The sequence below is a fragment of the Syngnathoides biaculeatus genome, chromosome 3 (assembly GCF_019802595.1).
Source record: "Syngnathoides biaculeatus isolate LvHL_M chromosome 3, ASM1980259v1, whole genome shotgun sequence".
In the NCBI taxonomy this organism is placed as follows: Eukaryota; Metazoa; Chordata; class Actinopteri; order Syngnathiformes; family Syngnathidae; genus Syngnathoides; species Syngnathoides biaculeatus.
The window spans coordinates 39,390,448-39,405,216 of record NC_084642.1 but is presented as its reverse complement, the minus strand read 5'-3'; positions in this window follow the sequence as shown (position 1 = coordinate 39,405,216).

Genomic DNA, 14,769 nt, shown 5'->3' with positions numbered 1-14,769 from the left:
GAGCTACTACAAAATTTGCTCATAGCAGTTCAATTACCAAAAGAAATAGCCATGTAAATGTGCAGTACACACATCAAATACAAAGTATCATTAGCAAATTGATTTACAGAAAAAAACAACAAAAGAAGTACCAGCCAAAACCTTTATGGGATAAGGTGACCATGCAAAAAATGAAGACATACTTTCAGATGTGTTCAATAAAATGCAACAACAAAGCTTACCAGCAGAAATAAAAATGTGGAAAAATAAAGGTGACACATTACAAAATGGGAATTATGTCAACACAGATAGAAAACACATTCTACCCCAAAAAATTTTCAAGTGGGCGGCAATCTTGAGTCATGGGAAGTCTCCGGTCACAACAGGGGGAATGGTAGCCCTGGTACAAAGGCATTACATGATCCATGGACTTAACTTGTATGCAAAACATTTTTTGTAGGGCTTGTTTGACTTGTCCTCGACATAATCCACAAGGGAATGTGCATCCAAAACGTGGTCAGTTTCCTCAGGCTATCCATCCATCCATTTTCTTAGCCACCTTTCCTCACAAGGGTTGCAGGGAGTGCTGGAGCCTATCCCAGCTGTCAACGGGCAGGAGGCAGGGTACACCCTGAATTGCTTCCCAACCAATCACAGGGACATGGAGACAAACAGCTGCACTCATAATCACACCTAGGGGCAATTTAGAGTGTCCAATTAATGTTGCATGTTTCTGGGATGTGGGAGAAAACTGGAGTTCCCGGAGAAAACCCACACGGCCAGGGCCAGGATCGAACCCAGATCCTCAGAACTGTGAGGCCAACGCTTTACCAGCTGATTCACCGTGCCGCCAAGGCAAAATTTTTCTGTTTGAGTGGTACCTGTGGAAACCACCCAAGGTCCCAGAAAGACAAATTGGATATCTACATGCAAAAAAAAAAAAGAATTTGAGTTCATTAAAACGACAGTAGATCCGTAAATGTAAAACCACATTCGTGTGACAATAATCAGGCCATGAGAGTTGCAAATGTTACAAAATGTGTACCTGCGAATGGAACTTGGGCTTATATGTTTTTCAAAAAGCCTAAATTTCTTGTGGAGATTTGTGCAGGTCACAAACCACAATAAGTTGCCTTTGAAACAGTGTTGAGCTTGCTTGTTTAAACACTAAATTAGATTCATAAAAAAAGAGTTTCAAATCGCAACAGGCATTTCCGGACAAAATATTAATCGGCTCCTTACAGTAAAACAAGCATCAAAAATGCGTTTTAAAAAAATGTGGTGTTTGCACGGGTCCACAGATAATACCAGTGCTACTACCTGATAGCGAATGAAAAAAAAAAAAGGAGATACTTGAACAAGAGTTTTGTCACTTTGGGCAAGATCTCTTCCCCGGCCCGAAGAGGTCACACCACCCTTTTCCGACTGAGGACCATGGTCTCAGATATGGAGGTGCTGATTCTCATACCAGCCACTTAACACTCAGCTGCAAACCATGCCAGTGAGAGTTGGAGATCACGACTTGATGAAGCCAACAGAATAACATCATCTGCAAAGAGCAGAGCTGCAATGCTAAGGCCACCAAACCGGACACACTCTACATCTCGGCTGCATCTACAGATTCTGTTCATAAAAGTTATCAACAAAATCGGAGACAAAGGGCAGCCTTGGCGGAGTCCAACAAACAAGTCCAACTTATTGTCGGCAATGCAGACCAAACTCTGACCGAACAGACCATATAGAACCCCCTACAAGACTCCCCAAGGGACACCATCGAATGCCTGCTCCAAGTCCACAAAACACATGTAGACTGGCTGGACGAACTCCCATGCACCCTCGAGGATCCTGCCCTGGGTGTAGAGCTGGTCCTCTGTTCCATGGCCAGGATGAAAACCACATTGCTCCAACTGAATCTGAGATTCGACTTCCCGATGGACCCTCCTCTCCAGCACCCCTGAATTGACCTTACCAGCGAGGCTGAGGAGTATGATCCCCCTATATTTGGAACCAACCCTCCAGCCCCCCTTCTTTTTTTCATTCATCAACTTAAAGTATTCTTTCCATCTATTTATCACACTACTGTCATCTCGATCCTGAATCACCCTGACCTGCTGCACATCCTTCCCATCTCTATCGCTCTGTCTGGCCAACCTGTAAAGATCCTTTTCGCCTTCTTTCGTGTCCAGGCCGCACATTTTTCCTTTCTCAGCTTCCACCACATGGTTCTCTGCTCTAACTTTGTCTTCTTAATCTTCCTACCCACCACCAGAGTCATCCTGCACACTCTGCTGTCAATAGACACTTTCCCCTACCACTACCTTACAGTCAGTAAACTCCTTCAGATTACATCGTCTGCACAAAATATAATCCACCTGGGTGCTTCTCCCTCCGCTCTTGTAGGTCAAAATGTTCCTGCCTCTTCTGGAAAAAAGTGTTCACTCCTGCCCTTTCCATCCTCTTTGCAAAATTTACCACCATCTGTCACTCAAAGTTCCTTTCGTGGATGTTGTACTTACCCATGACTTCTTCATCACCACTGTTTCCTTCACCAGGATGTCCATTACAATCTGCACCAATCACAACCCTCTCTCTGTCTGGGATGCTCAGAACTACTTCATCTATTTCCTTCCAGAATTTCTCTTTCAAGGTTTATAGGTCACATCCTACATGTGGGGCATAGCTGATAATCATATTATTGATCTTCTTCTTTTCCTTTCAGCTTGTCCCGTTAGGGTTCACCACAGCGTGTCATCTTTTTCCATCGTAGCCTATCTCCTGCATCTTCCTCTCTAACCCCAACTGCCCTCATGTCTTCCCTCACCACATCCATAAACCTTCTCTTTGGTCTTCCTATCGCTCTTTTGCCTGGCAGCTCCATCCTCAGCACCCTTCAACCAATATACTCACTCTCTCGCCTCTGAACACGTCCAAACCATCGAAGTCTGCTCTCTCGAATCTTGTCGCCAAAATATCCAACTTTGGCTGTCCTCTAATGAGCTCATTTCTAATCCTATTCAACCTGCTCACTCCGAGCGAGAACCTCAACATCTTCATTTCTGCTACCTCCAGTTCTGCTTCCTGTTGTTTCTTCAGTGCCACCGTATCTAATCCGTACATCATGGCCGGCCTCATCACTGTTTTGTAAACTTTGCCCTTCATCCTAGCAGAGACTCTTCTGTCACATAACACACCAGACACCTTCCGCCAGCTGTTCCAACCTGCTTGGACGCGTTTCTTCACTTCCTTACCACACTCACCATTGCTTTGGATTGTTGACCCTAAATATTTGAAGTCCTCCACCCTCGCTATATCTTCTCCCTGTAGCCTCACTCTTCCCCCTCCACCTTTCTCATTCGCGCACATATACTCTGTTTTACTTCGACTAATCTTCATTCCTCTCCTTTCCAGTGCATTTCTCCATCGTTCTAATTGTTCCTCTGCATACTCCCTGCTTTCACTGCATATCACAATATCATCTCCGAACATCAAGGTCCAAGGGGATTCCAGTCTTACCTCATCAGTCAGCCTATCAATTACCACTGCAAACAGGAAGGGGCTCAGAGCTGATCCCTGATGCAGTCCCACCTCCACATTAAATTCTTCTGTCACACCTAAGGCACACCTCACCATTGTTCTGGTGCCATCATACATGTCCGGTACTATTTTAACATACTTCTCTGCCACACCAGACTTACACATGCAGTACCACAGTTCCTGTCTTGGTACTCTGTCATAGGCTTTCTCTAAGTCTACCAAGGCACAATGTAGCTCCTTCTGACCTTCTCTGTACTTTTCCACAAGCATCCTCAAGGCAAATAATGCATCTGTGGTACTCTTTCTAGGCATGAAACCATACTGTTGCTCGCAGATACTTACTTCTGTCCTGAGTCTAGCCTCCACTACTCTTTCCCATACCTTCATTGTGTGGCTCATCAACTTTATTCCTCTATAATTCCCACACTTCAGAACATCACCTTTGTTCTTAAAAATGGGAACTAGAACACTTTTCCTCCATTCTTCAGGCATCTTTTCACCCGCTAGTATTCTGTTGAATAAATTGGTCAAAAACTCCACAGCCATGTCTCCAAATTGCTTCCATACCTCCACCGGTTTGTCATCAGGACCAACTGCCTTTCCATTTTTCATCCTTTATAGTACCTTTCTGACTTCCCCTTTACTAATGATTGCCACTTCCTGGTCCTTCACGCTTGCCTCTTCAACTCTTCCTTCTCTCTCATTTTCTTCATTTATCAACTTATCACATTATTCATAATGCCCTCAATTTCAAGTTTCAGTCTCATCAATCAATCTGATAATCTTTTCACCACCAAGACATTCTTTGCCAGCTCTTGTTTTAAAATAACACCTACTCCATTTCTCTTCCCATCTACTCCATGGTAAAATAATTTAAACACTGCTCCTAAACTTATAGCCTGACCGCCTTTCCACCTGGTCCCTTGGATGCACAATATATCAACCTTTCTCCTAATTATCCTGTCAACCAACTCCTGAGCTTTTCCTGTCATAATCCCAACTTTCAAAGTCCCTACACTCCGTTGTAGGTTCTATACATTCCTTTTCTTCTGTTGGTGAATCCTCTTTCCTCTTCTTCTTTGTCTTCTACCCACAATACGTGACTTTCCACTGACTCCCTGCAGGCTAACGCTGCCAGGGGTGGGCGTTGTGAATCCGGCCCACGACCGATCCGTTATGGTATTCTTTACATGAACGCTCATATTTCTTTGGCAAAGTTTTACGTCGGATGCCCTTCCTGATGCAACCCTTTGCATTTATCTGGGCTTGGGACTGGCCTACAGATTGCATTGGTTTGTGCCCGCATACGGCTGCATTGATTGGCATTACACAGCAGTGAAAAGGCTTTTGTGATCTTTGTAATCCCTTCATTTTTTGACTGCACACCCAAAATACTTACCTTTACTGGTCTCTGTCCTGTGCCACTCCCAGAAGCAACTTAGTAGTTTTGAGACTCTTCAAGTCTAACCTCAGTCCTGCAGGGAATAACCAAAAACTAGAAGAAACTCAAACTTTAGCCTTCTGGGCAGACTATCTGCTTTATTTTGAAGGTTTGTAATTTTTGTAACCAGTTAGAATAGGTGAAATCATCGTATTTGTATGACCATTTTTCCTTTGCAGATGGTCAAGTGTCTGTGTCTTTGGGAGATGTTATGATGTTTGCAACTGCGATCACACCACATCCTCCATCTGGCTTGGATCTACCTCCAAGAATCCAATTCCTGGATGACTCTCTACTCCCAATGGCAACCACATGTTTGAACACACTGAAAATGCCACGATTGGAGTCAAACAGTGTCTTCAAGTCACAAATGGACTTTGGGTTATGAGATAGTCCAGGATTTGGACGTTTATAACGTGTCTTTCATTTTAATGGCCTCGTGCCACTCAAAGCTATCTAACTTTGTGTAAATGTTTTTTTTTTTTTTACATATTTTATTTTATTTATGTTTTGTTTTGGGGAGGTAGACTATTCATATCTGGCTGGCTTATGTTCTTTTATTTAATACACATCTTAAAATGAAGCTATGGGTGACAGTTTTACAGCCTTTATTCAGGCAGAGACCAATGCAGCCCTATGGGGGCACAAACCAGTGCAATCTGTAGTCCGGTCCCAAGCCCGGATAAATGCACAGGGTTGCGTCAGGAAGGGCATCCGGTGTAAAAACTGTGCCAAACAAATATGAGCGTTCATCTAAAGAATCCCATACCGGATCGGTCGTGGCCCGGGTTAACAACGCCCGCCCCCGCCAGTGCTAACCTGCAGGGCGTCAGTGGAAATTCAGCTACTGTGGGTCGAAGACAAAGAAGAGGAGGAAACCCGATCCATCCTCAGAAGAAAAAGAGGAATGCACAGAGCCTACAACTGAGTGTAGGGACTTTGAATGTTGGGACTATGACAGGAAAAGCTCAGGAGTTGGTTGACATGATGATTAGGAGAAAGGTTGATATTCTGTGCATCCAAGAGAGCAGGTGGAAAGGTAGTAAAGCTAGAAGTTTAGGAGCGGGGTTTAAATTATTCTAACACGGAGTAGATTGGAAGAGAAATGGAGTAGGGGTTATTTTAAAAGGAAGAGCTGGCTAAGAATGTCTTGGAGGTGAAAAGAGTATCAGATCGAGTGATGAGACTAAAATTTGAAATTGAGGGTGTGATGTATAAATGTGGTTAGTGGCTATGCCCCACAGGTAGGATGTGACCTAGAGTTGAAAGAGAAATTCTGGAAGGAACTAGAGGAAGTAGTTCTGAGCATCCCAGACAGCGAGAGAGTTGTGAATGGACATATAGTTAAAGGAAACAGGGGCGATGAAGAAGTGATGGGTAAGTTTGGCATCCAGGAAAGGAACTCGAGGTTCAGATGGTGGTGGACTTTGCAAAAAGGATGGAGATGGCTGTAGTGAACACTTATTTGCAGAAGAGGGAGGAACATATAGTGACCTACAAGAGCGGAGGAAGAAGCGTGCAGGTGGATTATATTTTGTGCAGACGATGTAATCTGAAGGAGATTACTGACTGTAAAGTAGTGGTTGGGGAGAGTGTAGCTCGACAGCATAGGATGGTGGTGTGTATGTTCACTTTGGTGGTGGGTAGGAAGATGAAGAAGACAAAGGTAGAGCAGAGAACCATGTGGTGGAAGCTGGGAAACGAAGAATGTTGTGCGGCCTTCCGGAAAGAGGTGAGACAGGCTCTCAATGGACAGCAGAAGCTCCCGGAAGATTGGACTATGACAGCCAAGGTAATCAGAGAGACAGGCAGGAGAGTACTTGGTGTGTCTTTTGGTAGGAAAGGGGAGAAGGAGACTTGGTGGTGGAACCCCAAAATACAGGGAGTCATACAAGGAAAGAGATTAGCGAAGAAGAAGTGGGACACTGAGAGGACTGAGGAGAGGCGAAAGGAGTACATCGAGATGCTACGTAGGGCAAAGGTAGAGGTGGCAAAGGCTAAACAAGAGGCACATGAAGACATGTACACCAGGTTGAACACGAAAGAAGGAGAAAAGGATCTCTACAGGTTGACCAGACAGAGGGATAGAGATGGGAAGGATGTGCACCAGGTAAGGGTGATTAAGGATAGAGATGGAAATGTGTTGACTGGTGCCAGTAGTGTGCAAAATAGATGGAAAGAATACTTTGAGAAGTTGATGAATGAAGAAAATGAGAGAGAATGAAGAGTTGAAGAGGCAAGTGTGAAGGACCAGGAAGTGGTAATGATTAGTAAGGGGGAAGTCAGAAAGGCACTACAAAGGATGAAAAATGGAAAGGGAGTTGGTCCTGATGACATACCGGTAGAGGTATGGAAGCAATTTGGAGAGATGGCTGTGGAGTTTTTGACCAAATTTATTCAACAGAATACTTGCAGGTGAAAAGATGCCTGAAGAATGGAGAAAAAGTGTTCTAGTTCCCATTTTTAAGAACAAAGGCGATGTTCTGAAGTGTGGGAATTATAGAGGAATAAAGTTGATGAGCCACACAATGAAGGTATGGGAAAGAGTAGTGGAGGCTAGACTCAGGACAGAAGTAAGTATCTGCGAGCAACAGTATGGTTTCATGCCTAGAAAGAGTACCACAGATGCATTATTTGCCTTGAGGATGCTAGTGGAAAAGTACAGAGAAGGTCAGAAGGAGCTACATTGTGCCTTGGTAGACTTAGAGAAAGCCTATGACAGAGTACCAAGACAGGAACTGTGGTACTGCATGTGTAAGTCTGGTGTGGCAGAGAAGTATGTTAAAATAGTACCGGACATGTATGATGGCACCAGAACAATGGTGAGGTTTGCCTTAGGTGTGAAAGAAGAATTTAATGTGGAGGTGGGACTGCATCAGGGATCAGCTCTGAGCCCCTTCCTGTTTGCAGTGCTCATGGATAGGCTGACTGACGAGGTTAGACTGGAATCCCCTTGGACCATGATGTTTGCAGATGATATTGTGATATGCAGTGAAATCAGGGAGCATGCAGAGGAGCAATTAGAAAGATGGAGACATGCACTGGAAAGGAGAGGAATGAAGATTAGCTGAATATATGTGCGTGAATGAGAAAGGTGGAGGGGGAAGAGTGAGGCTACAGCGAGAAGAGATAGCGAGGGTGGAGGACTTCAAATATTTAGGGGCAACAATCCAGAACAATGGTGAGTGTGGTAAGGAAGTGAAGAAACGGGTCCAAGCAGGTTGGAACAGCTGGCGAAAGGTGTCTGGTGTGTTATGTGACAGAAGAGTCTGTGCTAGGATGAAGGGCAAAGTTTACAAAACAGTGGTGAGGCCGGCCCTGATGTACGGATTAGAGACGGTGGCACTGAAGAAACAACAGGAAGCAGAACTGGAGGTAGCAGAAATGAAGATGTTGAGGTTCTCGCTCGGAGTGAGCAGGTTGAATAGGATTAGAAATGAGCTCATTAGAGGACAGCCAAAGTTGGATGTTTTGGAGACAAGATTCGAGAGAGCAGACTTCAATGGTTTGGACATGTTCAGAGGCGAGAGTGATTATATTGGTGGAAGGGTGCTGAGGATGGAGCTGCCAGGCAAAAGAGCGAGAGGAAGACCAAAGAGAAGGTTTATGGATGTGGTGAGGGAAGACATGAGGGAAGTTGGGGTTAGAGAGGAAGATGCAGAAGATAGGCTAAAATGACAAAAGATGACACGCTGTGGCGACTCCTAACGGGACAAGCCGAAAGGAAAAGAAGAAGATTCAGGCAGAGACCAATGTTCCAACAAACTCATACTCATGTGGTTACATGTATATTCATACAGTTGTACTCACCATTATTGGCACCCATGCTTTTTCAGGATTAAATGTGGAATATCTCCTGCAGAAAGTAATCTTGTGAAATTTTTTCTGGAGGCAACATGTTTGATATAAAAGAACAAATCAGATTTACTGGACATGAAACAAAAACTTTATTAATACACTAGCAGTTTGTTCATGGTATATATTTTAAGGAAAAGAACACATTGCCAACAATCAACCATGGTGGAAGAGCCGTAGTGCTTTCATGCTGTGTTCTACTTCTGGTACTGGAGGCCTTGACTGTAACACAGCTATCATGTGGGACAAGAAAACCAACAGATTTTGTAGTGAAATGTCTTACCCACTGCAAGAAAAATTGGTTTGATTCGAAGATCATCAGTTCTCAAAAAAGACAATAAAGCACATGATAAAGCACACAGGAATGTTTGGAAAGGGAAAAAAAATACTAAATGGAATAACATCATGAAAACAATATCTCAATAGACACTGATGCTCATGACTCCCGTTGAAGTATCCCGCCTCTCGAAGCTCTGCAAACAGCTCCATGCAGAACTGACACCTATAGATTTTAAAAACCTATTAGTATGCATGTGGTAAACAAATGAGTGAAGAATTCACTCAAAAGTTACTCAATAAATTACTTCAGGAAGCACACTTACCTTCCCTTTCTAAATGTAAACCACCATGACTCAATCTGTTGATCGGTTGTTAATGACCCATACATGTGACTGGATGCTCCAAAAAAGTAATCATTGAGATGGTGGCATAAAGTACACTGAATTCCAGCCATTGTTCCGTTCTCCATACCACAATCTGTTCTCATTCTCATCGGAATAACGCAGAAATTCCCCACACACGTGGGCGATCACTACAATCTTAATATTTGTTGGTCCACACACAAGCCACAACTCTTTGTTCAAAGCCATCAATGCATCCGGAAAGGGCCAACCCAAATGGCTTAAGTTTGTTGTATTCTTCAACGTGCCACATATAATTTGGTCTCTAGGAGTGGTTCGTTCTTATAAATCTTCGGCGTGCTCTTCTCTCACACCCTCGAGGATTAAGCTCCCTTTGCAAATTCATCCCACAATCCCTCTTAACTTGCAAATTGTACCTTTGTCTAAGTACTTCCCATATCATTTGGTTGCCGAACAGCCGTCCAGGTCCACGAAGTTCCAATTGCCCAAATTACGGTGTTTTCAGAGGAATAATTCTTTCTGCAATAGAACCTTCCTTCGTTCAATTTGGTCTTCAAACACCTCAAACTAATCTGTATACCATGTAAGCATGACATCATGTCCACAATCACAGCATACGAGTGGCCCTCTTTAAAATACTCGATGCGCTGTCGCGGTAAAGCACGCATTCACATCTCTTCCTGTCCAGCAATGCGAGATGGGGTGTCACTGGATGGTGCGTCACCGGAAATTCTTCATACAATATATTTTCTTAACGGTAGGTTTGCCAAGAATGTCCGTGGGATTTCTGAGAATATCTGAATAGGCACCTCCCTTTCCGGGTGCGCGTTCGTGTTTTGTATTTTGGCTTTTGTTTTTGTGTTTCATGAAATGTTGGAGTGATTCCTGTTTTAGTGTTGTGTTTCCTGTTCAATTTTTGTTTCCTGTTTACTCTTTTGTTTTTGTATTTTTGGGAAATGTTAAAGTGCTTTCTTTTGTTTTTTGTTTTACACTTACAAGCCATCGTATTAAAGGTCTGTAAACACTCTTCCAAATAAGACCCCAACATAGCATCTGCACCTGTGTGGTAAGACTGATAAAAAACACTGAAAAGCAACAGGTCAATAGTTTCTCACAGAGACTCAAATGGAGACAAGTATTTCTATACTCCTCCACACAGGTCTATCCACCCTGAGGAAACATTAAGAAATGCATCCATTTACTTAGCTGCTTATCCTCACAGGGGCTCGACCAAACCCAGCTGTCAATGGGCAGAAGGCAAAATACACATTGAACTGGTTCCCAGTCAGTCACAGGGCAAGTATCAATACAATCACTGAGCGGAAATCGATCCCACACAGCCAGCGCCAAAGTCAGGCATGTGTACCACTACACCATCACTGACTCTACATAAAGAAATGTTTCCCATTATTAATATTCCTCTGTTGGATTTTCACCCAGAAGTCAATGGAACAACCATTGCAAACATTGCAGTTAAAATGGATTCCAATTTCTGTGGAAGGCTGTGAGGCTGCTGTTGGCAGCCGCTAAATGCAAAATGTGCCCCTAAGATGAAGTCACAAACATCGCAACTGTAGCTGACTCCCACTCACCAGGCAGCACAGACACGCCATTATGTGGACGTACCAGCTGGTACCGCAGGCTCCTCATCCTCCCCATGTCATCCTCAGTAGGTGCTGCACAAATCAGGACATGGATCAAAAGCAGAAAAGCAAACCTGCGATCATCTTCTTAAGAAGCATCACCACCCTTTGCTTTTTAATGTTTGGTTCCGCTCAAAGACGTAAGTAGAGCTGTTATCTCTTTTGAGTATTTCATCTGTTGCTAGTGACTGCAGGAGGATGTTGATCAGGCTGCTGTGACAGAGAGTCATTGTTTCGAACTTTTGCAGTGGTGTAAATCATCATTAGCTTGTAGACATCAGAAAATAAACTGGCCAAACTACAAAAAAATGTAAATATATCTGTTTTCCCAACTGTTTCTTTTTATATATTGTCTGAGCATCATTTTACCAAAATTGGTCTGAAGTCTGTATTTGATCCCATTCAAAACCAGTATGAATAAACAAGTCATTTAACTCCCTTTCACCTGGTGCCCAATTCATAACTATTACTCTTGTCTGGCCTGCAGGCTGGAAAATGCTGGAATTTTGGAAGTATATACACATTTGACCATTTGAAAGTGTTTGTGCTGAGAACTTCCTTCTCCAAGCATCCAGCCATCCATCCAGCCATCCATCCATTTCCTTCTTGCTTTTCCAAGGTTAGGTCATGGGAACAGTAGCTTTAGCTGGGAGGCCAAGACTTGACTCTTCCCAGTCACTTCTTCCAGCTCTTCTGAGGGAATCTCGAGGTTTTCCCTGGCTAGCAGAGAGACAAGGTCTTTCCAGCATGTTGTCAAGCGTGTCAATCACTAAAATGTAACAAAGAATCCTATGATTATCTGTGTTATTGGTACTACAGTACTGAGTGTTGTGGTGCATTACAATTGACAACATTCACCAAAACAGCATGTGCACTTTTAGTTGATGTCTTGTGTTTTAACCTCCACTTGTGAATCATTTTTTTAATAGCCTTTAGCACAGTGTTTTTTCTTTCATTGACATTAACTTAACTTTTTAACTTAAAGCAACTTTTAACGTTTTCAAACTGCAAGCAAGATTTGAATGTAGCATCACTTCAATATCTACCCTCACCCCTTTGTGTCTCGGGCCAAAGAAACTCCTCAGTTAGCGCAATATTTTCCCGTGCAATGCAGCTACATCGCTAGCATCGCTTATTCATGACGTAGTATTACCAAACACAAAATGTTACAGGATCGATAGTTCTTTTGTTTGGATGGGGGCACGTACACTCAATGAAAAATACAAGAGAAGTTATCAACTGACCTGCTGCCCCCGTTGAGAACTGTGACATGGCGAATGGATTTGTCTTGAGAGTTGTCCAATTCCTTCTCTTTAACTTTTTTGCTAACCACAGGTAAATAATATAGTCAAGAAACTATAAGTCTCCTTCACGAGTCTCCTCTGCTGTTACTCTACTCAAGGTTGCGTACTCAGAAGTGATGTGAACAAATGACTCACTTGTAGTCCTTCAGACCTCCTGTCTCTACAGTCTAATTGGCTCTTCTTGTCATGCCGTGCAAAGTTTGAAAAAAAATAATAAAATATAAATTAGAGGAATTAGATGGGGCCAGAGCATAAATTTCAAAGTCAAGTTTTTTTGTTTTTGTTCTTTAAAGTGGGACTGTCATCCCTATAAACATTCTAAAATAGATATTGTAATGAAAAATACATATAACAGTATTCACTTCAATGTCTATACGAAAAATAAATGTGAGCGGATCGTGCGTCATCCATGCGCAAAGTTGCGCAATTGAGTGTCCGTCAACATCCAAGTGGTCGCCATATTAGTTGCGTCCCCTGTCCTTGACGTCATTGTCAGTTCTGCCGTTGAAAACGCGCACTGCCTGCTACTATGGAAGCCGAACAACAGAGATATTCGGATTTTTCCGTCGCCCCTTCACACACCGAAGCTCTTTTCCAAAAGGACAACACCACACAACCGAGTGAATTGAAGGGCAATATTACACTATTGTTTCAACCCCTAAGGGCAATATTACACTATTTTTTCGAGCCATATTCAGATGATATGCGATCACGGCCAAACCGCATCCCCGTCCGATCCACTTTCGTGGGGGAGATGAGCCATCGCGGATGAGCCGGCCGGTGTGGCTTATGACAGAGCCGAGCGGTGCTGCTTTAGGGGGTGTGCTCACAGACGCCGCAGTACTGAGCAACACAGTCGAGCCGCGGCGCTTTATGGGCGCATGCGACTGAGTAACGCATTCTCAGCAGGGTTCTTCAGAGCCACCCCACTCGCAAAGCCCGACGCACAGCCTTCGCAGAAGCTGTGACGGCCGCAAGCAGCCTCTGCCTATGTGGCTGATTTTCGGCGCGTGGTTGCATATAAGGAGGAGGTGGAGCCAAGCCATGCTGCTTTTAGGGGTATGTTCAAAGCAGCCGCAGTACGCGATGAACACTATCGAGACAAGCCTGAGTGAGACATTGTTGGCTGGGCGACACGCACATCAACACATTTCATACGCGGATCTTTTGTTATGTTTTGAGAGAGACCGATTACGTGGTCCGCCCCAAACTATTATTTTTTTTAGTAGCTGTATACACACCTACCTGTTATTTGGAACCCACGAAGCTCTCGTCCTCTGCACCCGTGCAATCCATTTTTCACAACGAACAGGGTCTCTTTCAAACTTATGAAGGGTAGTTCCATTCTCCCGGGTGTTCAAGCAATGTCCAGCAATGCAATGAGCCGGCATTTTGGCTAACACGAAGGAACAACGAGCTACCTTCCCGGAGGTAAAACTAATGGAAACAAACGAGTTCACTAGGGGACGCCGCTGTTCTTTACGTCACTTCCTGCTTCTTCTCAAAAACAAATCCCTGAGAGGATTTTCATGGCGGGAGTTACAAAAAGCTGTATACGTCAAAATCATGTTTTGTGGTGAAAAAACACATGGGATCATATTGGCTGTGGGTTTTTCATTAATAATATACCAAAAATCATTCATTTCATGACAGGCCCACTTTAAGATGCAAACTCTTCCTTTAAATACAATAGTGCTTTTAGGATTTTCAGTTGTGTACAGAATTATTTGGACAGTAGTGTTTTTTTTATGATCTTGTCTGGACTGCACTGTGGTCATGGTTTGCACCTTTGCCTCACAGTTTTGTGGTCCCAGGTTAAAATCTGGGCATCCTGTGTGACTGTGTTTTCTCCCCGGTGTTTTCTGTAAGTGCTCTGGTCATCCTGCCACAAAATGGATGGTGGTTGTCTTTACAGTCTCTGCTATGCAATTAACTGGCGACAACTTCAGGGTGTACTCCGCTTTACAGTCAAAGTCATCTGGGATAGGCTCCATCATACAGGGGGGCTTACGAAGGATAAGCAGTTCAAGGATGGATGGTTGAGTCTTATATGCAACATCTCCATGGAGTTGCAATATTTGGATGCATGTCTGTCATGTAGATTCCCAATTCAGTTATGAACTTTTGCAAACGTTTGCTATTGATCAATCTCAAACATTTTCAGAAGTTCAAGATCCATCCATCCATTTTCTTAGCTGCATATCCTCACAAGGGTCACGGGAAGTGCTGCAGCCTATCCCAGCTATCAACGGGCAGGGAGCAGGGTACACCCTGAACTGGTTGCCAGCTAATCTGGACTGTGTCCAATTAATGTTGCATATTTTTGGAAGGTGGGAGGAAACCAAAGTGGCTGGAGAAAACCCTAGCAAATA